Genomic DNA, 23,452 nt, shown 5'->3' on the forward strand with positions numbered 1-23,452 from the left:
GGGGTGAGAGGCATGAGTGGCGTGGGGGGGGGGGGGGCTATAGGGCGATAAGGACACACATGTAATACCTTAATCAATAAATTAAAACAAAATTTTTTTAAGTTTTAATTTCAGACTATCCTATGTGGTTACTTCAGATCTCAGAGTTTGTAAGGCCACCACACAGGCCGCCCCTGAGTTTGTCAGGTTTAGCATGTAGCCCTTTTTCATTTCCACACCCCCCTTTTGGTTATAAATCAATCTGGAAGTATGCATTGATGACCAACCCTTTTGTTGGATAATGTGGTCCCACAGTGCTAGGAAGGCTCATGCCTAACAAGTCTTGGTGTCAGTGTTTGTCTTACTGAACAATGGACTATTGGGGATGACAAGACCATAACCTTGCGTGAAACTCAAAGCTGAATTTTTCTCCAAATAGAAAGGCAGATAAATGGGAGGCCGCCAGGTCTTATGGGCCTTTATTAAGAAAAACACTCTGGCCCTGGCCAGTGTGACTCAGCTGGTTGGAGCTATGCACTGAAGAGTTGCGGGGTCAAGTCCTGGTCAGGGCACATGCCCAATTTGCAGGTTTGATCTGGTCAGAGTGCATACAGGAGGCAGCTGATCAATGCTTCTCTCTCACATTGATGATTTTCTCTTTTTCCTTCTCCCTCCCTTCCTCTCTCTCTAAAAATCAATAAAAACATATCCTCAGATGAGGGTTTAAAAAGAGAAAAACATTGGATCATTTCTAACCTATAAGCTGTTATGATCCAGGTTTTTCTGCCCGTCTCACTTCTCTATATTTTGCATCTAGTTACCAGTGAATAAAATTCCTCCCTCACTCGTGGGAGTGGGATTGAGGTTCTTGCAATATCTTCAGAAAAGGAATTTTCTAAGATTTGCACAGGAGAATGCGATGTGGAAAAGGCTTTATTTGCGTGAAGTGACAAAGTCCCCTGCCCCTTAAGCCAGTCCTGAAAGAGATGCGGCTGGGGTTCCAGCAGAGCCAAAAGCAGGACCAGCATCCAGAGCTTCCGTGCCATGTGGCAGCCAGGAATAGTTCAGCACCCGAGCTAATTAAAGCCCATCCGTTCACTGCGGGTGTCCCACACGGCCTTGAGCACAGGCAGCGCAGCCCATTGCAGCAGGAGTCCCAGGAGCCCAGGACACCAGAGAAAGGGTAAAAACCAAGAGAGTGTGGCTCCTTTGGAAGTTCAAATGTTCAGGTTTCGAGATTGTAGTGGCCACACCTGTTCTGGCCGCTGACCTGCTTCCAGGTGTGATGGAAGGACAAGCACCTTCCCACGTCACTCAACCCTTACAGGGCATGCATCTAAACTGCCTTTGTCCAGTCCCTTCCCCCAGCGATCAGTGGGGAACAGACTTGGAGAGCGTTAAACGCAGCTTTTTGGCAAAGCTGGATAAGTGGCATGCCTATATTTCTTAGCCCTCCCTTTTCTCCTTTCCTGTTAAATAATAACCAGGTTATTACAACGGCATCAGTATGACATTTACTTACAGGGTGAGGATACACTATATACCTCTCAGTTTTCATAATCTGACCATGAGATGGGTTTCTTTTTACTATGGCCCATCTACTTCCCATTGGCAACACTCAGGTGCTGTTATTAATCTGATTTCCACTAATTATGCAATTGGAAGATGTAACTTTAAGGTTTAATTGGGGCCAAGAGTTGTAAGAACATAATACTGTATATTATAATTACCACCTAAAAAAATTCCAGAGGCCAGGAGGGCAGTAAGAGTTTCATAAGCAAATTTTCATGTGCCTTAGCAGTAGTTATAGAAGACCATTACCTTTAGCCATTTTAGCTTCTATTTGAATTAGTTAGTGTCCTTGTTGGGTTAGTGATAAGCACATTCCATAATTGGGTTCTAGTATTTATACATAAAATTCCTTTCTTAATATTCCTTTTCCACTAACTTTCTATAACTTCCCTTACTTGTTTCTTTTTACTCATTCAGAAATAACCAAGCTATTAGGACCAACTACTACTTCCTTTTAACTTCTCTTAAAAATACACACATCCCTTTTCTTCCTTTTGCAATAGCATTTCTTCTAAATTTCAAAAGAGAAACCATAAAAAGAGTATTATTGATAATACAAAAGTTATCTTATACACCTTCAGCAATCATTAACAGTTGGGCTATATACACAAGCTTTGAAAAGCTGAAAGAACAAGTGTAATTATTATGATTAATAGTAGAGGCCCAGGGCACAAAATTCATGCACGGGTAGGGTCCCTAGGCCTGGCTGGCAATCAGGGCCGATCAGGTTCCCCACCTCCCCGCCTCCTTGCCTCCCCCTACCCTCACTCCCTCAGCACCCCTGCCACCACTGCTGGTCACCTGCCATGTTCCACACTGCCCCCTGGTGGTCAGAACACATCATAGTGAGCGATCGAACTCCCATTCTCCCAGTCAAACTCCTGAGGGGACATTTTGCATATTAGTCTTTTATATATATAGACTAGAGGTCCGGTGCACAAAAATGTGTGCACTCAGGGGGGTCCCTCAGCCCAGCCTGTGTCCTCTCGCAGTCTGGGACCCCTCGGGGAATGACCACCTGCTGGCTTAGGACCACTCCCCAAGGGATTGGGCCTAAGTCCCTCTGGCAGCCCAGGAGCCCTCGGGGGATGCCCACTTGCCAGCAGGGAGCAGGCCTAAGTTGCAGTCGGACATCCTTAGCACTGCTGAGGAGGCAGGAGAGGCTCCCACCACCACCGCTGTACTGGCAGCCATCAGCCTAGCTTGTGGCTGAGCAGAGCTCCCCCTGTGGGAACGCACTGACCACCAGGGGGCAGTTTCTGCATTGAGCGTCTGCCCCCTGGCCAGACTGGGTGAGGGGCTGAGGGCAGTTTTCAGGCTGGCCAAACCCCCTTCAGGGTGGGGGGTCCCGCTGAGGTTCCTGGCCAGCCTGGGTGAGTGGCTGATGGCTGTTTGCAGGCTGGCCACAGCCTCTTCAGGATGGGGGTCCCCACTGGGGTGCCTGGCCAGCCTGGGTGAGGGGCTGAGGGCTGTTTTCAGGCTGGCCAAACCCCGTTCAGGATGGGGGGGTCCTGCTGGGGTGCCTGGCCAGCCTGGGTGAGTGGCTGATGGCTGTTTGCAGGCTGGCCACAGCCCCTTCAGGATGGGGGTCCCCACTGGGGTGCCTGGCCAGCCTGGGTGAGGGACTGATGACTGTTTGCAGGCTGGCCACAGCCCCTTCAGGATGGGGGTCCACGCTGGGGTGCCTGGCCAGCCTGGGTGAGGGGCTGATGGCTGTTTGCAGGCTGGCCAAACCCGTTCAGGATGGGGGGGGTCCCGCTGGGGTGCCTGGCCAGCCTGGGTGAGTGGCTGATGGCTGTTTGCAGGCTGGCCACAGCCCCTTCAGGATGGGGGTCCCCACTGGGGTGCCTGGCCGGCCTGGGTGAGGGGCTGAGGGCTGTTTTCAGGCTGGCCAAACCCCGTTCAGGATGGGGGGCCTGCTGGGGTATCTGGCCAGTCTGAGTGAGGGGCTGATGGCTGTTTGTAGGCTGGCCATGGCCCCCAGCCACCCAAGCTCCCAGTGGAGGCTGGCTGGAAGCAAGTATCTGGGATTTATTTATCATCTATAATTGAAGCCTTGAGTGGAGTTCCACAGCTGGCCAGTGCAGGCAGGAAGCTTGGCTTCCCCCATCACCGGGACAACCAAGCCTCCTGCTTTTTCCAGCTCCGTGGCTGCTGGCCGCCATCTTGGCTGGGTTAATTTGCATATAGTCGCTCTGATTGGCTGGGGGGCGTGGCTTGGGGCATAGTGGAGGTGCAGTCAATTTGAGTGTTTCTCTTTTACTAGATTAGACTAGTGGCCTGGTGCACAAAATTCATGCACATTAAAAGGGGATTAAGTAGAGGAAATATTTTAATATTGCTATTTGCCCTTTATAATAGAAGTGTCAGAGATGAAAGAAAATTAGTAAAATGTATATGAAAATATTCCCCCTGTCAGAATCTGAGTCTTGCCAGGGGACCCAGAGTCAAGTCCCCACCCACCTGCAGAGCCTCAAAATCACACGAGACCCAGACCCAGCCAGCCCCACCCCCATTGGGCAAGATCCAGACCCGGCCGGCCCCACCCTTGTTAAGCCCTGCATGGTGGGGGGCACAACCTCAGGTCCCCTGGCCCAGCACCGGTGCTGCGGGTGAGGCCTCAGGTCCCCCGGCCCAGCACCAGGGCAGAGGGCGCAGCCTGAGGTCCCCCAACAAGCCTTGCTGGGCGAGGGGCACAGCCTCAGGTCCCCTGCCCTGGCCCAGCACCATGCTGCCTCAGGTCCCTGCTGATCATTCATTATGGCTCATTACAGGAACCTCGCCTCCACTGTGGGCACAGCCATCTTGTTACAGCATGATGGAGTGATGGTCAATTTGCATGTTACCTCTTCATTATATAGGATGCTGGAAAAGACACTACATAAATTTAGTAATACATTTACTGAAAAATATTTGCAGTTCATAGGACTACCTGGTAATAGGTTATGTGGATTTGAAACCACAGGATGTTTGAAAATGAGTATTTTATCTATAGCTATGAGATTCTGAACAAATCTCCATCCTTTTCCACTGAGTTTCTTTACTGGAAGGATAAAATTACAGAGACTCGTAACTGGAATTATAAGCCCCCTTTTAAAAATAATCTTGTAGCCCCAGCCAATTTGGCTCAATGGATAGGGTGTCAGCCTGTGGACTGAAAAGTCCTGGGTTTGATTCTTGTCAAGGGCCCGTACCTTGGTTGCAGGCTCCCGGCACTGGTTGGGGGCATAGGGGAGGCAACCAATCAATGTGTCTCTCCCCTACTCTTACACTGTCTCTAAAAAATCAATGGAAAAATAGCCGCAGGTGAGGATTTTTTCTGTTTCAGTAATCTTGTATATTGGGCTTAATTCCAGTTCACACATGAAGGATATCCGTGACTGGAAAAGGCTTGAAGTTGCATTGACACATCCTATAACAATGTTCAGTTCCTCTTGTTGAGGGAGGTTTCTTTAAAATCATTATTTTCTCAATTGGTTCAGTATCTGATTTATTTACTTCTAAATGCATTTCACCCTTCGGGAAAAAGAATATGTGGGCATCATTGGTTTCAAGAAAATCTCACCCTACCAGGTGAATTGAGGCAGAATATATATATATATTCCCACAACATTCCCTACTTGGAAGGAGACCTGTTTTAAAAGAGATATTGGTGCCCTAGCTGGTTTGGCTCAGTGAACAAAGTGTCAGCCTGCGGACTGAAGGGAACCAGGTTCGATTCTGGTCAGGGGCGTATGCCTGGGTTGCGGGCTCCATGCCCCATGGGAGCTGTGCAGGAGGCAGCTGATCAGTGATTCTCTCTCATCATTGATGTTTCTGTCTCTCTCTCCCTCTCCCTGTCTCTCTGAGGTCAATAAAAATATATTTAAACTAAATAAAAATAAAAGAGATATTGGTGCCCTGGCTGGTGTGGCTTGGTTGGTAGAGCATCGTCCACGCACCAAGAGGTCACTGATTCAATTCCCGGTCAGGGCACATGACCAGGTTGCTGGCTCAATCCCCAGTAGGAGGTGTGCATGAGGCAGCTGACTGATGTTTCTCTCTCACATCAATGTTTCCATCTCTCTCTCCTTTTAAAAAATGTAAAAAGAGCCCAGCTGTTGTGGCTCAGTGGTTGAACACTGACCCACATACCAAGAGGTCCTTAGCTCAGTTCCTGGTCACGGCACATGCCTGGGTTGTGGGCTTGTCCCCCAGTACGGGGCTTGCAGGAGGCAGCCGATTGATGTTTCTCATCAATGTTTCTATCTCTCTCCCTCTTCCTTCCTCTCTCTCTAAAATCAATAAAAACATATTTTTTTAAATTTTAAAAAGTAGATTAGATATCCCTACCATTTTCACAGAAGCTTTACTCCAACTTAGCTATGTGTGATTAAGAACAGATAAAGTAGCCCCAGTATTTCAAGAGCTTTAGTAATTTTCCCCTTTATACAATTTTACTTTCTCATAAGCTAAAGAGAAGAGGAAATGCCTTCTCATAGTGCTTGGAGCAGCCCTATGCTTGCTTCTCTTTCTTTTCTTTCTAAGTCCCATTTCAGTTTCCTATAATTTTCTTAAGATGACCTAGCTTTCTACCATAAAAACAGAATCCTCTCCAAGAGTTTCCCAGAAACCCTGTTTAGTAATTCTGTTGCTTTTGCTTCCAGAAATCAATAGGTATATTAATTGGAATAGGTAAGAATTGCTATAGTTGCATGATCTAACAGTTTCATTAAACTCATCTGCAAACCGATTAAGGTCCCAGAAAAAAAAAAATCAGGAAAATCTTTAGGTAGTTTACTTAATTCTGTTCTAGTCTATGCGTTACTGGTTTTCTTCTGCCTGGCACCAGTTTTTCTCTAAAGGGAGCTACTAGAATTCCTGGATTATCCTTGTCTGAATTCCTATTCTCATTTTTCCCTCGGTCACGAGGGTATGGTAGTGGAGGAGACATAGAGGTGATAGCAGAGGAAGCAAAAAGGGAGGGGGAGAATAAGCACAGACAAGAAAGTTCAGAGAGAAAATATAGTGGAAAATCTGTAGAAGGGGAAGGGGTGAGGAGTTGGCACTCATTAGGTTCAGGAGCCTTTTTTAAAAAGTTTAGAGATAGTCTCTAAAACTTAACTTATTTTTTTTTAAAGGAATTTATCTGTGCTCCTCCTAGGAATTCTACAGCCAAATCTCAATTCTCGGATGTCTCCTCTCAAACAGTTCTCTTCTCAACCCAACAACCCTTTCATGCTGATCCCTATAAAATCAGTCATGTCTCTCTCAGGCGACAAAAGAGAGAATACATGACTATGAGTCAGTTTACCACTAAACCTCACATTGTTAACACTTCATGTGTTTTGCTTTTGCTGCCTCTTATTATTATTAAACTAGTGGACCGGTGCATGAAAATTTTGCACATTAAAAGGAAATTAATTAGAGGAAATATTTTAATAATGCTATTTCTCTATAATAGAAGTGTCAGAGATGAAAGAAAATTAGTAAAGTGCATATGAAAATCTTCCTCCTGTCAGAGTCTGGGGCATGCTGTGGGACCCAGAGTCAAGCGCCCACCCACCCGTGTGTACCTCAAAATCATGCGAGACCCAGACCCAGCCAGCCCCACCCCCACTAGGCAAGATCCAGACCTGGCCAGCCCCACCCCCGTCAAGCCCCACCAGGCGGGGTGGCACAGCCTCAGGGCCCCCATCAAGCCCCACGGGGCAGGAGCGTGGCCTGAGGTCCTCGTCAAGCCCCACCGGGAGCGGGGTGCAGCCTCAGGTCCCCTGCCCCAGCCTAGCACCACGCAGCCTCAGGTCCCTGCTGATCGCTGGTTATGGCTCGTTACGGCTCATAATGGGAACCTCGCCTCCACTGTGGGCGCAGCCATCCTGTGTTACAGGAACCCTGCCTCCGCTGTGAGCACAGCCTTCTTGTGATGGTGTGACAGAGTGATGGTCAATTTGCATATTACCTTCTTATTATATAGGATTGCTTTTACTGTATATTTCCTTTCCTTTTTGTTAAATTTTCATTTATATTTTATGTCCTTTGTGTTTTTTATAGATTAAAGAGTACATGAGACATGTACTGTATATAAGAAAGGTTAAAACAATCATTTGGTGACCTGTAATGGATTAATTCAATTTAAATTATTTATTTTATATATATATCCTCCAGAGGATATTTTTTTCCATTAATTTTTTTTTTTTTTTTTTTAGAGAGAGTGGAAAAGAGGGAGGGAATGAGAAAGAGAAAGAAAGAGAAACATATATGTAAGAGAGAGACATCAATTGGTTGCCTCCTGCACATACCCCAACTGAGGCTGGGGATTGAACCTGCAATCCAGGCATGTGCCCTGACCGGGAATCAAACAAATGACCTCTTGGCTCATGAGTTGATACTCAACCACTGAGTCACACTGGCTGGTTCAAGGTTGATATCATTTTTAGTTAAATCTTCCCATTACTGTAAAGTACGTGCAAGTAAAGGTTTCCTACTTATTGTGTATCTCCAGGAGTACTAATAGAGGCTGGGGAGTGGGAGTTTCAGGCCTTGAAGGCAGGATTTCCCATTTTAATTTTAATTTTATTTTGGGATCTATAGAGTCTGAACAAATTTCTAGGGATATTGTGTAGTGGGTCAAAGTGTGCTGCTTGTGGGTTGAGCTCCACAGGGCTCTCACTTCCTGAGTAGCATCAACCAACCCTCTCACATGTTTCAGGTTTTCTCCCTGTTAGTCTAATACAGCCATGAGGACTCAGAGTGCTAGGTGACCAACCTTTATATGCACATCCCTGGATGAGTCAATTGTTAAATACAGTTGAATTGGAATTCCCTATAGGGCTCCTGCACATCATAGGGGATGCCCCCTCACACCTCCACAAAGATTCCTAGTCACCTAAGAATACCCAAGATTTGTCCCTTATCTTCAGAGCCAAACAATTTCAGGCTCTCATTTATTCAGCAAAAGGTTTTTTGCCTCCAAGGCCAAAACTTCCCGCCCCCAGGCTCTACCCCCCATTAATCCTCCTAGAGATATGCAATAAGTAGGACGCTTTTCCTTGTAAGTACTTTACAGAAATGGGAAGATTTGACTAAAAATCATATCGACTAAAAATGGCCAAAGTGCAGTTTTCTTTGAGTGCTTAAATTAATTTTTGCATGCAAAAATTAGAAAATTCTGACTCAAATTAAACTGGATGAATGGGAAGCATATATTGATTTGGAAATTAGAGGCTTCTAGGAGGAGCACAGATAAATTCTTTTTTTAAGTTAATAAGATATTTTAGAGACTATCTCTGAACTAAAAAAGGCTTCTGAAGCTAATAAATGCCAACACCCCATTCCTTCCCCTTTTATAGCTCTTCCACTATATTTGCTCTCTGAGCTTTCTTTTTCTTTTTTTTTAATTAAATCTTTATTGTTCAGATTATTACAGTTGTTCCTCTTTCCCCCCCCCCCATAGCTCCTCTCCACCTGGTTCCCACCCCACCCTCTGCCCTCACCTCCCCCCACCACTGTCCTCATCCATAGGTGCATGATTTTGGTCCAGTCTCTTCCCGCATCCCCCACACCCCTTTCACCCCCAAGAATAGTCAGTTCACTCCCTTTCTATGCCCCTGATTCTATTATAATCACCAGTTTATTCTGTTCATCAGATTATTTATTCACTTGATTTTTAGTTTCACTTGTTGATAGATGTGTATTTGTTGTTCATAATTTGTATCTTACCTTTTTCTTCTTCCTCTTCTTAAAGGATACCTTTCAGCATTTCATATAATACTGGTTTGGTGGTGATGAACTCCTTTAGCTTTTTCTTATCTGTGAAGCTCTTTATCTGACCTTCAATTCTGAATGATAGCTTTGCTGGATAAAGTAATCTTGGTTGTAGGTTCTTGCTATTCATCACTTTGAATATTTCTTGCCAGTCCCTTCTGGCCTGCAAAGTTTCTGTTGAAAAATCAGCTGACAGTCGTATGGGTACTCCCTTGTAGGTAACTGAGTTTCTTTCTCTTGCTGCTTTTAAGATTCTCTCTTTGTCTTTTGCTCTTGGCATTTTAATTATGATGTGTCTTGGTGTGGTCCTCTTTGGATTCCTTTTGTTTGGGGTTCTCTGCACTTCCTGGACTTGTAAGTCTATTTCTTCCACCATGTAGGGGAAGTTCTCTGTCATTATTTCTTCAAATAGGTTTTCAATATCTTGCTCTCTCTCTTCTTCTGGCACCCCTATAATTCGGATGTTGGTACGCATGAAGCTGTCCCAGAGGCTCCTTACACTATCTTCGTATTTTTGGATTCTTTTTTCATTTTGCTTTTCCGGTTGGGTGTTTTATGCTTCTTCGTGTTTCAAATCTTTGACTTGATTATTGCAATCCTCTGGTCTGCTGTTGGAACTCTGCATAATATCCGTTATTTCAGTCAGTGTATGCTTAATTGCTAGTTGGTCCTTTTTCATAACCTCAAGGGTCTCACTCAATTTCTTGAGGGTCTCACTACATTTATCAGCAGTCTAACCAGACTTTTTGAGGGTCTTACTAAATTTATCGGCGGTTTCTAGAAAGTTCTTGAAAAACCTTAAAAGTGTGGTTTTGAACTCTATATCCAGTAGTTTGCTTTCCTCCATTTCTGTCATTTGTGTCCTGTTTCTTTGTCTCTGCATTTTTTATGCTTCCCTGTGTTGATAGAGTGGCTTTCTGTGCTAGGTGTCCTATAGGGCCCAGTGGCTCAGCCTCCCCAATTACCTGTGGTAGACACTCTTGGTGCACCCCCTTGTGGGCTTTGTGCACAGTCTTGTTGTAGTTAAGCCTTGATTGTTGTAGGTATCACTGGGAGGAATTGATCTCCAGGCCAATTGGCTGTGAGAATCAGTTGTGTCTATGGTGGGAGAACTTCTGTGCTGGAGACACCCCTCTGGGGCAAAACTTGCTTCAGTGGGGCTTTGATGCTCACAGAGTTTGCCCCCTGAGTGTGTCCTTTATGGATCTGAGGAGCTGCAATCTAGATGGTCCCACTGTGACCACCAGGCACACTGGCTCCTGGATCTCTAAGGCGGTGCTAATCTAGCCTCTTCCTGAGGCTACCCAGCAGGAGCTCAGCTATGAAGCAATGCAAGTTGCCCTGGGGCCTTGGGCCAGCTGCAGTTTGTTAGGTGATTTTCAGATTGCAAAGGGCCAGGCCTTTCATATGCAAAAGCCGGCACACAGCTTGGGTGGGGCCAGGGTCCCAGGGGATCAACAGGGCGGAGCAAGCAGCTATGGCTGCCCTCAGAGCCCTGCTTCTCAGTGTCCCGGCAATCGATGCAAGCACCTCCGAGAGAAAGCTGCCCTCATATTCCGACCGATGCCAGACAGTCCAGTTTCTCCCGTATGAGTCTGGGTCCCCAGAGACTCGCTCGGAACTGGAGCACAGAGCTTGAGACTCCCTACCGATTGAAAAAGACAACCGTGTCCTCAGCCGCCAGCCCTCTCCATGTGCGCCTCCGTACCTCCATACTTTACTTGCGCACCGCACCTTCTCTGAGTCTTGGTATGCTTTTCTCTTTCCTTCTAGTTGTAGAATTTCCACTCAGCCAGCCTTCCTGTGGTTCTGGATGATGTCCGTTTTGTCTTTTAGTTGTATTTCTGAATTGTTGTGTGAGGCAGCAATCTCCGGTGTTTACCTATGCCACCATCTTGGTTTTTCTCTCTCTCTGAGCTTTCTTGTCTGGAGTTGCTCTGCCCCTACCTTCTTCCTTCCCCTTCTATCTCTGTATCTCCTCCATTAGCATTCCCTATTGGCCCAGGGGAAATAAGAATGGAAAGTGAGACAAGGAAATCTCCATATGTCTTTGGGAGTCACTGTGGCAGTCTCCCTTCCTAGCCATGGAAGAGCATTTTCTTGTGTATTGACAAAGCTGTTACCACTTAATTGGTATCAGATTCTGACTTGCAAAAGTAACACTCTTCACTTTTAAAATCCGGGGGGGTGCTGGGTTATTGAGCAAAGATCTGTTTTTCAAATGTTTCTGCAAAGTTGAACTAATTGTTGCAGTGGGTGACAGAAAATATAAGGGATGAAGAAATCCAGTGACGTGGTGAAGTCTCCTGTAGCTTCCTGTAGTGCACAGTGCAAATGCGATTTCAAGTCAACCGCTCCAGGATTGAGTGGAAAATGATGTGATGGAAACAAAATAATGTTCTCGAAACCAGAAAGGAAGTATTTTCAGTATAGGCCTGAATGTTTTTTTTAAGTAGCAAATAAGTGAGGGCTTGTTATAATTCAATAAAATGCTTGGGTCATCTGGGAAAGAAAAAATGACAAGAATAATCCAGCAATTCTAGCAGCTCTCTTCAGGGAAAAGCCTGTCTCAGGCAAAGGGCAACCAGCTATTGTATATGTTCCTTGGACTAAAGCAGGAGTAAGAAATTTCACTAAAGGTTTCCCTGACCCCAATGGGTTTGCAAAGGAATCTGATTTAACTGTTAGAACATATGACCCCAGCTATTTTGACCTGTTCCATTTAATACACCTTCTGGTTTCTGAGAGCAATGAAACAGAAGAGCTGAGTAAGGTTTGCTGGCATACGCCTGTAGAGGATCTATTAAAATTAAATTTATTGGAGTGACATTGGTCAACATGAACATACAGGTTTCAGGTGTGGGTTTCTCTGTTACAAGATCTGTATTTGCACCATGTGCCCACCACCCAAAGTCAAATCTTCTCCTGTCACCATATATTAGGACCCCCTTTTCCTCTCACTGCCTTCCTTCTGGCAACCACCACACTGCTGTTTGTGTTCATGAGTTTCAGTTTTATATCCCACATATGAGTGAAAGCATATGGTTCTTAGCTTTTTCTGACTGACTTACTTCATTTAGCATAATGTTCTCAAGGGCCATCCATGTTGCGAAATTCCTCGAAGATGAGAAGCTGCTAATATCAGATGGACACAGCTATCCTCAGATATCACCAAAGCCTGTATACCAATTGGGAAATAATGGTTTTAAAGGAACTTCCACAAGAGGAAAAAAATACTGAAATTGAACGTTTGTTGCAGGACATTCCAATGCAACTTTGGGCCCGACAACTTGATATTGGTAAGATCAAGTCAGCCACTCCTGTTAAAATAACTCTTGAGCCTGGCAAGTGTGGCTCAATGTTTGAGTATCAATCCATGCACCAAGGAGTCACTGGTTCAATTCCCAGTCAAGGCACATGCCCTGGTTGTAGGCTTGATCCCAAGGAGGGCATGCAGAGGCAGCCAATCAGTGTTTCTATCTCTCTCCCGTTCTCTCTTTCTAAAAACTCAATAAAAACATATTTTTAAAAAACACGACTATTGGTAATATTTCCTCTACCTAATATTCATAAGTATCTTTTAAGACCTGATGAGCTTATAATTTTATGTACAAGACCCTGAAATTCTCCTATCCCTCCAGTAAATAAAGCAAATGGGAAAGGTGGAGATTTGTATAGGATCTCAGAGCTATAAATAAGATGGTTATCCCCAGACATCCTATAGTTCCAAATCCACATACGTCCCTTATTATCAGCCATTCCTCTGGACTGCCAATACTTTTTAGTAATAGATTCGTTTAATGCCTTTTTTCAGCATTCTAGTAGAAAAAGACAGTCAGTATCTCTTTGCCTTTACCTGGGAAGATCATAAGTTTACTTGGACAATAATGCCCCACGGATATACAGGAAATCCCACCTATTTCTTCCAGATAGTAAAAGCTGATTTAAATGATGTTAAATTTCCTAGATATTCCACTCTAATCCAATATGTAGATGATTTACTTGTATGCTCTAGATCATTTCTAGACTCCCAAAAGGACACAATATAGCTATTACAACAGCTAGCTTTAAGAGGATATAAGTTCTCAAAGGATAAGCTTCAAATTTGCTTATCTCAACTAAAATACTTTGGCCATAGGCCATATCACATCTAAAGATGGGTTACTGATTAACTTTGAAAGACTCAGAGGAATCCTATCTTTCCCTCTCCCCTAAAAGAAAAAGAAAGCACCTTAGAGTATTCTGGGGTTTAACCTGATATTGTTAAAATTAGGTTCCAAATTTTCATTAATAACCCAGTCTCAAGATGCCTTATTAAAGTCAGATAAACCTATGCTCAATTAATATTTGACAAAGGAGGCAAGAGTATACAGTGGCGTAAAGATGGTCTCTTCAATAAATGGTGTTGGGAAAATTGGACAGATACATGCAGAAAAGTGAAACTAGACCACCAACTTACACCATACACAAGAATAAACTCAAAATGGGTAAAACACTTTAATGTAAGTCATAAAACCATAAAAATCCTAAAAGAAACCATAGACAGCAAAATCTCAGATATCTGACATAGCAGAATTTTCACTGATGCATCACCTAGGGCAGTGATGGCGAACCTTTTGAGCTCAGCATGTCAGCATTTTGAAAAACCCTAACTTAACTCTGGTGCTGTGTCACATATAGAAAATTTTTGACATTTGCAACCATAGTAAAACAAAGATTTATATTTTTGATATTTATTTTATATATTTAAATGCCATTTAACAAAGAAACATCAACCAAAAAATGAGTTCGCGTGTCACCTCTGACACGCATATCATAGGTTCGCCATCACTGACTTAGGGCAAGAGAAACAAAGGAAAAAATAAATAAATGGAACTACATCAAACTAAAAAGTTTCTGCACAGCAAAAGAAACCAACATCAAAATGAACTATATGAGAAAACATATTTGCCACTGATACATCTGATAAGGGGTGAATTCCAAAATACATAAAGTACTCATACAAGTCAACAAAAGGAAGACCAACAATCCAATTAAAACATTGGCAGAGGGCCTGAATAGACACTTCTCCAAAGAGAACATACAAATGGCCAAGAGAGATATGAAAAAATGCTCAACATCACTAATCACCAGAGAGATACAAACTGAAATGACAGTGAGGTACTAGCTCACGCCTGCCAAAATGACTACCATCAATAAATCAACAAACAACCAGTGCTGGTACTGGTGCTGGTGAGGATGTGGAAAAAAGGGAACCCTAGTACACTGCTGGTGGGAATACAGACTGGTGCAGTCACTATGGAAAACAGTATGGGGTTTCCTCAAAAAATTAAAAAATGGGACTGCCTCCTGGCTGGTATGGCTCAGTGGTTGAGCATCAACCTATGAATCAAGAGATCACGGTTCAATTCCTTTTCAGGGCACATGCCCAGGTTGCAAGCTCAATCCCCAGTATGAGGTGTGCAGGAGACAGCCAATCAATGATTCTCTCTTATCATTGATGTTTCTCTCTCTCCCTCTCCCTTCCTCTCGGAAATAAATAAAAAAAAAACAATTAATTAATTAACTTAAAAAATTTAATGGAACTGCCATTTGATCCAGTGATCCCACTTCTCGGAATATATCCTAAGAAACCCAAAACACCAATCAAAAAGAAAGTATGCAACCCTGTGTTCATAGCAGCACAATTTACAATAGCTAAGATCTGGAAACAGCCCAAGTGCCCATCAGTAGACGAGTGGATAAAAAAGCTGTGGTACATTTATACAATGGAATACTATGCAGTAAAAAAGAAGGACCTCTTATCCTTTGAGAAAGCATGGAGGGGCCTGGAGATTATTATGCTAAGCGAAATAAGCCAGTCAGAGAAAGACAAGTATCACATGATCTCACTTATATATGTAATCTAATGAACAAAATAAACTGATGAATAAAATAGAACCAGAGGCATGGAAACATGGAACAGACTGATGAATCTCCAAGGGAAGGGGGCAAGGAGGAGGGAAGGGATGAACCAAACAACTGATAGGCATATATGCATTGTCCATGGACACAGACAAAGGGTGATAAAGGACTGCAGCGGGGTGGGAACCAGGTGAAGGGGGACAATAGGGGGGAAGAAGGGATATCTGTTAATACTCTCAACAATAAAATTTCAAACACACACACACATATAAAGTCAGATAAAACTGATCCAATTCGCCTTGGCTCAGCCGATAGAGTGTCGGCCTGCGGACTAAAGGGTCCCGGGTTCAATTCCAGTCAAGGGCACATGCCCGGGTTGCGTGTGGGAGGTGGCCAGTCAATGATTCTCTCTCATCATTGATTCATTGATGTTTCTGTCTCTCTCTCTCTCTCCCTCTCCTTTCCTCTCTGAAATCAATAAAATATATATTTTTTAAAAACTGATCCAATTCAATGGAACCCTGAAAGGAAACAAGCTATAGAGGCTCTAGGCAATATCACCTCAAGCACCTGCTCTGGGGCATCCTAATTATAAACTTCCCTTCTTTCTTTTTCACACATGAAAATAAAGGAAGTGCTTTAGGAGTGCTAACTCAGAAACATGGACATCATGATAGACCTATAGGATATTATAATCAGCGGCTAGACTCAGTAGCAAAAGGGCTCCCCCCATGTATGAGGGCCATCTCTGCTATTGCCATGTTATATAAACAAATAGAAGAGAGAATTACGGGCTCTTCTTTAACTATTCACGTTCCTCATTCTGTTGAATATTTACTGAACTCTCATCACACTCAACACTTTTCTGCCAGTTGACTGACTTCTTAGGAAATACTCCTGCTCCTTGCACCTAATATTACTTAAATTTTGTGTAATCATTTCTTTTTTTTTTAAATATATTTTATTGATTTTCACAGAGCGGAAGAGAGAGGGATAGAGAGCCAGAAACATCAATGAGAGAGAAACATCGATCAGCTGCCTCCTGCACACCTCCCACTGGGGACGTGCTCACAACCAAGGCACATGCCCCTGACCGGAATCGAACCTGGGACCCTTCAATCCGCAGGCCGACGCTCTATCCACTGAGCCAAACTGGTCAGGGCTTGGTGTAATCATTTTAATCCTGCAATTGTTTCCCTCTTTACAGCATAAAGACACCCACAATTGTGTTTTGCTTACTGACCACCTTCTTGTTCCTAAGAATTGTTTACAGGAAACTCCTATCCTATATAATAAAGACGTAATATGCAAATTGACCATCATGCCCTCATACAAGATGGCCGATCCCTGTGGTCACAAGATGGCCACTCCCATGTGGTCACAAGATGGCCGCCCCCATGTGGTCACAAGATAGCCAGTCACAAGATGGCAGCTCCATGTCATCACAAGATGGCTGCAACAAGATGGCCAGCAGAGGAGGGCAGTTGGGAGTGACCAGGCCGGCAGGAGAGAGCTGTTGTGGGGGACCAGGCCTGCAGGGGAGGGCAGTTAAGGGTGACCAGGCTGGCAGGGGAGGGCAGTTGGGGGTGATTGGGCCAGCAGGGGAGGGCAGTTGGGGTTGATCGGGCCAGCAGGGGAGCAGTTAGGCTTTGATCAGGCTTGCTGGGGTGTGGTTAGGGGCCGATCAGGCTGGCAGGCAAAAGCAGTTAGGGGCAATCAGGCAGGCAGGCAGGCAGGCAAACGGTTGGGAGCCAGCAGTCCCGGATTGTGAGAGGGATGTCCGAATTACAGTTTAGGCCCGATGATTAGGCCCAAATTTCCTGCACTGGGCCTCTAGTTAATAGTGGTGACTTAACTTGGTTTACAAGTGGATATTATTTGAGAGATGAATAGGGACATTACTGGGCTGGATATGTAATAACTTCCATGGTGGAGATAATCAAAAGTTCTTATTTACCTGAAATAAAATCTGCCCAGCAAGCTGAACTAATTACTCTTACTTGGGCTTGTCAATTGGGCAAAGATCAAGTAGCCAATATTTACACTGATAGGCACTATGCATTTGGTGTAACTTATGACTTTGAAATGTTTTAGAAGCAGCAAGGCTTCTTAACTTCCTCAGGGCAACCCACAAAAAATGGAAAACTGGTTATGGAATTATTAGATGCCATATAGCAACCAAAACAATTGGCAATTATCAAAATTCCAGGCCATTGTAAAGGAAATCATTTTACCAGTGCTAGGCAGGCAGCATTGAATGGTCACATTATCCAGACCTCAGAATGTTCTTTGCTTTCTATTAAATCAATAAAATATTATCTTTTATAATTTCAACAGACAACTACAGAAGAAAAAAAAAGAGAGCATGGCAACAAAAAAGGAGAACCTTTGACTCAGACAGACAGATATATCTTGGACCCAATCAGAAACCTATTGTACCTGTAGGAACTCAACTCCCTGTACTTCAACATGTACATGAACTAACACATTGGGGCCCTAAAAAGACGATTTCATGGAATAAACAATATTACTGGAAACCTTCCCCTACTACTGTGCTCATAAAGTGCACAGCAGATTTTTTTTATTGTTTTTAATTTTTTTTTTTATTGATTTCAGAGGGGAAAGGAGAAGAAGAGAGAGAGACAGAAACATCAATGATGACAGACAATCATTGAGCGGCTGCCTCCTCCATGGCCCACACTGGGGCTGAGCCCTGACTGGGAATCCTACCATGACCCAGGAGTGTGCCCTAACCGGGAATCGAACTGTGACCTCCTAGTTCCCAGGTCAATGCCCAACCACTGAGTCATGCCAGCTGAGCAGCAGATGCTTTATCTGTCAAAAATATAAACCAGGAAAACCACTCCATTGATCCCAAAGACATCTCCCATTTCCTTTAGGTCCATTTAAGGTAGTAATTGAATTTTGTCCAAATGCCACCAGTTCAAGAATACAAATGCATGTTAGTCATGATTTGTACATTTTTCTAACTGGGTTGAGGCATTCCCTTGCAAGAGAGAAACAACCTTAATAGTTGGTAAATTGTTCTTAGAATAAATAATTCCCAGTTAGGGAATTCCCTCTGAGTTACATAGTGGCCGAGGGACTCATTTCACTGGGCAAATAATAACATCTGTCGGTAACATTTGGCCTACTCTACAGCATTTTCATTGTGCCCCTCACCCCCAGTTCTCCGGATTGGTAGAACATATCAATGGTGCAATCAAAATTCAACTGGCCAACATTTCAGACGCCTTTAATCTCCCCTGGACAAGAGCTCTCCTTACAGTGCTCCTCAATATGAGATCTACTCCTTTTGGAAAACATAAATTGTCTCCTTATGAAATAGCCATTAGCAGCCCTATGCATCTGGATGAAAGGGCATATGAACCAATTTTGCTAAAAGAAGACATTTTAAATATATATTTTATTGATTTTTTACAGAGAGGAAGGGAGAGGGATAGAGAGTTAGAAACATCGATGAGAGAGTAACATCGATCAGCTGCCTCCTGCACACCCCCCACTGGGGATGTGCCTGCAACCAAGGCACATGCCCTTGACTGGAACCGAACCTGGGACCCCTGAGTCCCCAGGCCGATGCTCTATCCAGTGAGCCAAACCAGCTAGGGCAAGAAGACATTTTAGCCATGGCCAGTTTAGCTCAGTTGGTTGAGCATTGTTCCATGCACTGACAGGTCACAGGTTCAATTCCTGGTCAGGGCACATGCCCAGGTTTTGGGTTCAGTCCCCAGTCATGCAACAGGTAGCAACCAATTGATGTTTCTCTCTCACATCCACATTTCTCTTTATCTCTCCCTCTCCCTACCTCTCTCTCTCAAAAATCAATTTTTTTTAAAAAAAGGAGACATTCTACATTATTGTTGATCGTCTATTAACCAGCTTAAATAAATTAATAGATTAGTAACTGATTCATTTCACAGTGCGCTCCTAGGAGATAAAGATTTTAAGGATCATGGCTTACAACCAAGAAGTTTGGTCTATTATAAAAGACATCAGCCCGGCGGGCATGGCTGAGTGGTTGAACATCGACCTATGAACCAGGAGGTCACGGTTCGATTCCTGGTTGGGTCACATGCCTGAGTTTCAGGCTCTTTCTGCGGGGGGAGGGGGGCATGCAGGAGGCAGCTGGTTAGTGATTCTCTCTCATCATTGATGTTTCTATCTCTCCCTCTCCCTTCCTCTCTGAAATCAATAAAAAAATATATTTTTTTAAAGACATCAAGTAAAAGACTCTCTCCAACCTTGTTGGAAGGGACCTTACCAGGTATTAATAAGTAACCCATGTGCAGCCAAACTCAAAGGAATTAACTCATGGATTTACATTTCTCATTTGAAAAAGGCACCTAACTATGAATGGACATCCACTCTTGTCTCTGACACTCGCCTCTGTCTACAGTGGAGATAAAAGACTTTTCAAGGATGAGAAGCCACTAACATGGAAAGCAGACAGCTATCCTGAGACACCAACCAGGCCTCTATGCTCACAAATTAATGCTACTCATGCCTTGTTCTTATATAATCTAATTGTTATTAAGTAAACATAAAATGATTTTTATTTTGTTATTATCCTCCTTATGGTTTCCTAATGTAAACAATATCTGTCTCCCCACACCCTCTCCCTTATTAGATATGAAAATTTTAATTTGTGTACTTGCTAGTCTTTCCCACCTACTAGACAATGATATTCTGATTATCAGTTGTGATAATGAAGTTAATGCTTTGTTGGCCACGCATTTGTCTTCTCCTACTATTAATATAAGCTTTAGTACTTTTTTTTTCTGGAAATATCTATTAATAGGACCCACTTTGGACAAATACCTCCAAGAACATCTCCCTAATAATTCCCCTGATATAATTATATATGGCTCTTATCTCGATGAGTATTGTATAGCTACAGGAAAGGATGATGAAAAGCTAAGAAAAATACCTGGATATAATGGGAAAAGGCTTGCAGCAACCTGTCCTTATCTGTCATAGTATATCTTGTCCTTAGACTCCCCAGCCATGCTCTTTTTCTGAAATCAGAAAAAAAAATCAATGGGTCTTCATTTTAGAAATTATCAGTATTACTTGGTGGGTAGATATGTCTGTAACTACCCCACCTTTCTTGCATCCTGGGCACTTGTGGGAAGCCCTATGGAATACTCAAACTCTAGCTCATTTTGGAGTTACCTCTACCCATTTAAATATAGCATGAGAAACTCAACATTTTGGGGTGCATTCCGTATACCTCAACTGCTCCCAAGCCATAGCTACCCAATGGCAACAACATTCCTGGTAGGTCCAACAATATTAGCTCTCTAAAAGAAATAAAACAGGAATACTTGGAGGAGTAGGGGCAGGCCTTGATATTCAGGGACAAGCTGAACTGGTAGTTAATTAAAAACATTATTTTTTATTATTTAAATATATTTTTATTGATTTTAGAGAGGAAGGGAGAGAGAGATAGAAACATCAATGATGAAAAAAAAGAGAGAAACATCAATGATGAGAGAGAATCATTGATTGGCTGCCTCCTGCATGCCCCCCACTGGGGATCAAGCCCACAACCCAGGCATGTGCCCTTCACTGGAATTGAACCCAGGGCCCTTCAGTCCACAGGCCGATGCTCTATCCACTGAGCCAAACCAGCCAGGGCTAATTAAAAACATTCCTGATTAGAAAAAGACTTCATCTAAAATAGGTCATCTAGAGGGAATGATGTTTCTAGAAGAAGGAAAAGGGTGGGAAGCAGCATGGGAAGACAATAAGGCCTTCGCTCAATGGGTAGAACAGATTCAACAGACTACAAAAATTCATGCACAAACTCAACAATGGGAACATGCCTGTTCCCTAATTCAACAGGGCTTATTGTCTAGCTAAGGTAAATAGGATCAGAAGTAGCTATGAAACAATGGCCAACTATCTTGGATGCAGAAGCCCAGGCTAGACATTTATGGACTCATATGGTTCCCTTGGATTTTGGAAATTTTTGGATAGAAAATGTGATCTTCTACTTTGTATCTTAAAACCCAGGCAGTAAACTCTCAATTTTGCGGACCTCGATTTAATGGACTTAGGGTTTAACAGACAAAATTTCATATGTCAAATGTGAAAATTAAAACCTTGTTAATTTAAAAATGTTTTTAACCAAGATTTGCTTATAATTAAATTAACAGGTTATTTTGTGTTAATATTTCACTTTTATTTTTAACAAATTTTAGCAAATAGGCCGTATGTTGGAAAAAACACTACAGTAATTTTACTAATATAAATAAATATGACATATCTACAACTATAATCTAACATATTTAAATCCAAGAATCATCTCTCATAAACAATGTTCGGCGAATGATTAGCAAGTGATCACACCGCATCCTGTGTGGTAATCAGTTCTATTGCTTCTTTGTATGAATTTCTGCAGCAGTTTTTGTTATTATTGTTAATCCTCACCCGAGGATATTTTTTCTATTGAGTTTTAGACAGAGTGGAAGAGTGAGAAGGAGGTGGAGGAGGAAAGAGAGAGAGAGAGAGAGAGAGAGAGAGAGAGAAACATTTATTGATTGGTTCCCTCCCGCATGCACCCTGACCAGGGGCCAGGGATTGAACCAGCAACCCAGGTACATGCCCTTGACCAGGAACTGAACCCTCGACCCTTCAGTGCCCGGGGGTCAGGGGGTGTTGCTCTAACCACTGAGCTCACTGGCCAGTGTGTCTGCAGCAGTTTTAATGGCATGCTGGCCTATCTTCCAATGTGTGCTAAGCCAGGCCCCAGCCGTGTGCATTTATTTACCCACATAAAAATGGTGAATGCAGCCATTTACTAGGCCTATTCAGTATAAATTTAAAATTACAGTAATACATATAGAAAACTTTTCTGTAAAGTTAAACTTTTCATACATACTTAATTTTAATTACACAATGTGTTTAAATAACTAAAAACAGGTAGATTAACTAATTAGTCAATTTTCTAACATATGCACTTAGAAAACCTACTTTATTATAAAACAGACTTGGCTTTAACAGATACCCCACCACCTGAATTAGTCCATTATATGGAGGTTTTACTGTAGTTCAACTGGCTGTTATAGGGACCATTCTCAATAACACTAGAACACTTCCAATGGGAAGGCCAGTGGTGCTCAGTGGTTAGAGTGACACCCTCCCCCCGGCCCAACCCCCATCACCTCTGCCTTGGGCACTGGATGGTCGAGGGTTCAGTTCCTGGTCAAGGGCATGTACCTGGGTGCAGGAGTCCTTTGTCTTGAGGCTTTATCTCTCTCTTGCAGACAGGAATCTTATGGGAAGCCTCGGGGAGGGTTTCAGTGGAATATTCATCAGTTTCTAGGTATGCTCCTTCAGGGTCATGGTCTCCACTGATTGGTCAGTGTTAGGGCAGGAGGTCATTGGTCATTGCAGCTGGTCCTGGTGTAGGCCACCATTTCTCTGTTATTCAGAGCTGCATCCCTAGGTCTAAAAGAAAGTCTTGTTTGTAGTTAGACCTCAATAACAATTAGTTGAAAGAATATTAGCTAACATGCCTTTAACACGTGTGGTATATTCACCTGGCCTTGTTTTAAATTGTGTATACACATGTACCTACTTAACCTTGAAAACTATCCCTATTTTACAAGAGTTAACAGAGGGACAAAGAAGCTAGGCTTCGAACTGTCAATATAAGAAGCATTCAAACCTATGGAGAATTTTTGTGAGTTTATTTAAGCCAAACAGTCAACACTTGCCAGGAAGCAAAAACTCAACGGATTGAGATAAAGCTCCAAAGAATGGCAGTTTCACATCTTATTTTATTCATTACAATCAAAAGAGAAGACTTAAGTGGGTTACAGGAAATTCATTTGTGATTAAAGAGGTGGAGAAAGCAAAGCGGGAAACCTCTGGGATTGGATAAAAAGTAAAATGATAGACAACTACTTCTTTTACACAGGTGGTACAGGAGAGTTAACAGTCAACAATGAACATAACAATAAATGAAAGGATTTATGGTCTTTACTCTGGTGCATTGGGTGTGCCCTGAGGATCCAGAAAAGGGGAGTTACCCTAACATTCCAAAGGTATAGTATCCTGGATGCAAAAGATAATAGACAGGCTTAGTTAAGGCCAAATTTGACTTGTGTCAGGAAAGATTCTAGCCTAAGACATGACTACCTGCCATAAACTGCTTTTAGTTTAAAAGTTTTAATTTCAACCATCCTTTGTGGTTGCTGTAGGTCTCTGAGTTTGCAAGGCTGCC

This window comes from Myotis nattereri (genome assembly GCF_964212035.1).
Source record: "Myotis nattereri genome assembly, chromosome: 15".
Classification (NCBI taxonomy): Eukaryota; Metazoa; Chordata; class Mammalia; order Chiroptera; family Vespertilionidae; genus Myotis; species Myotis nattereri.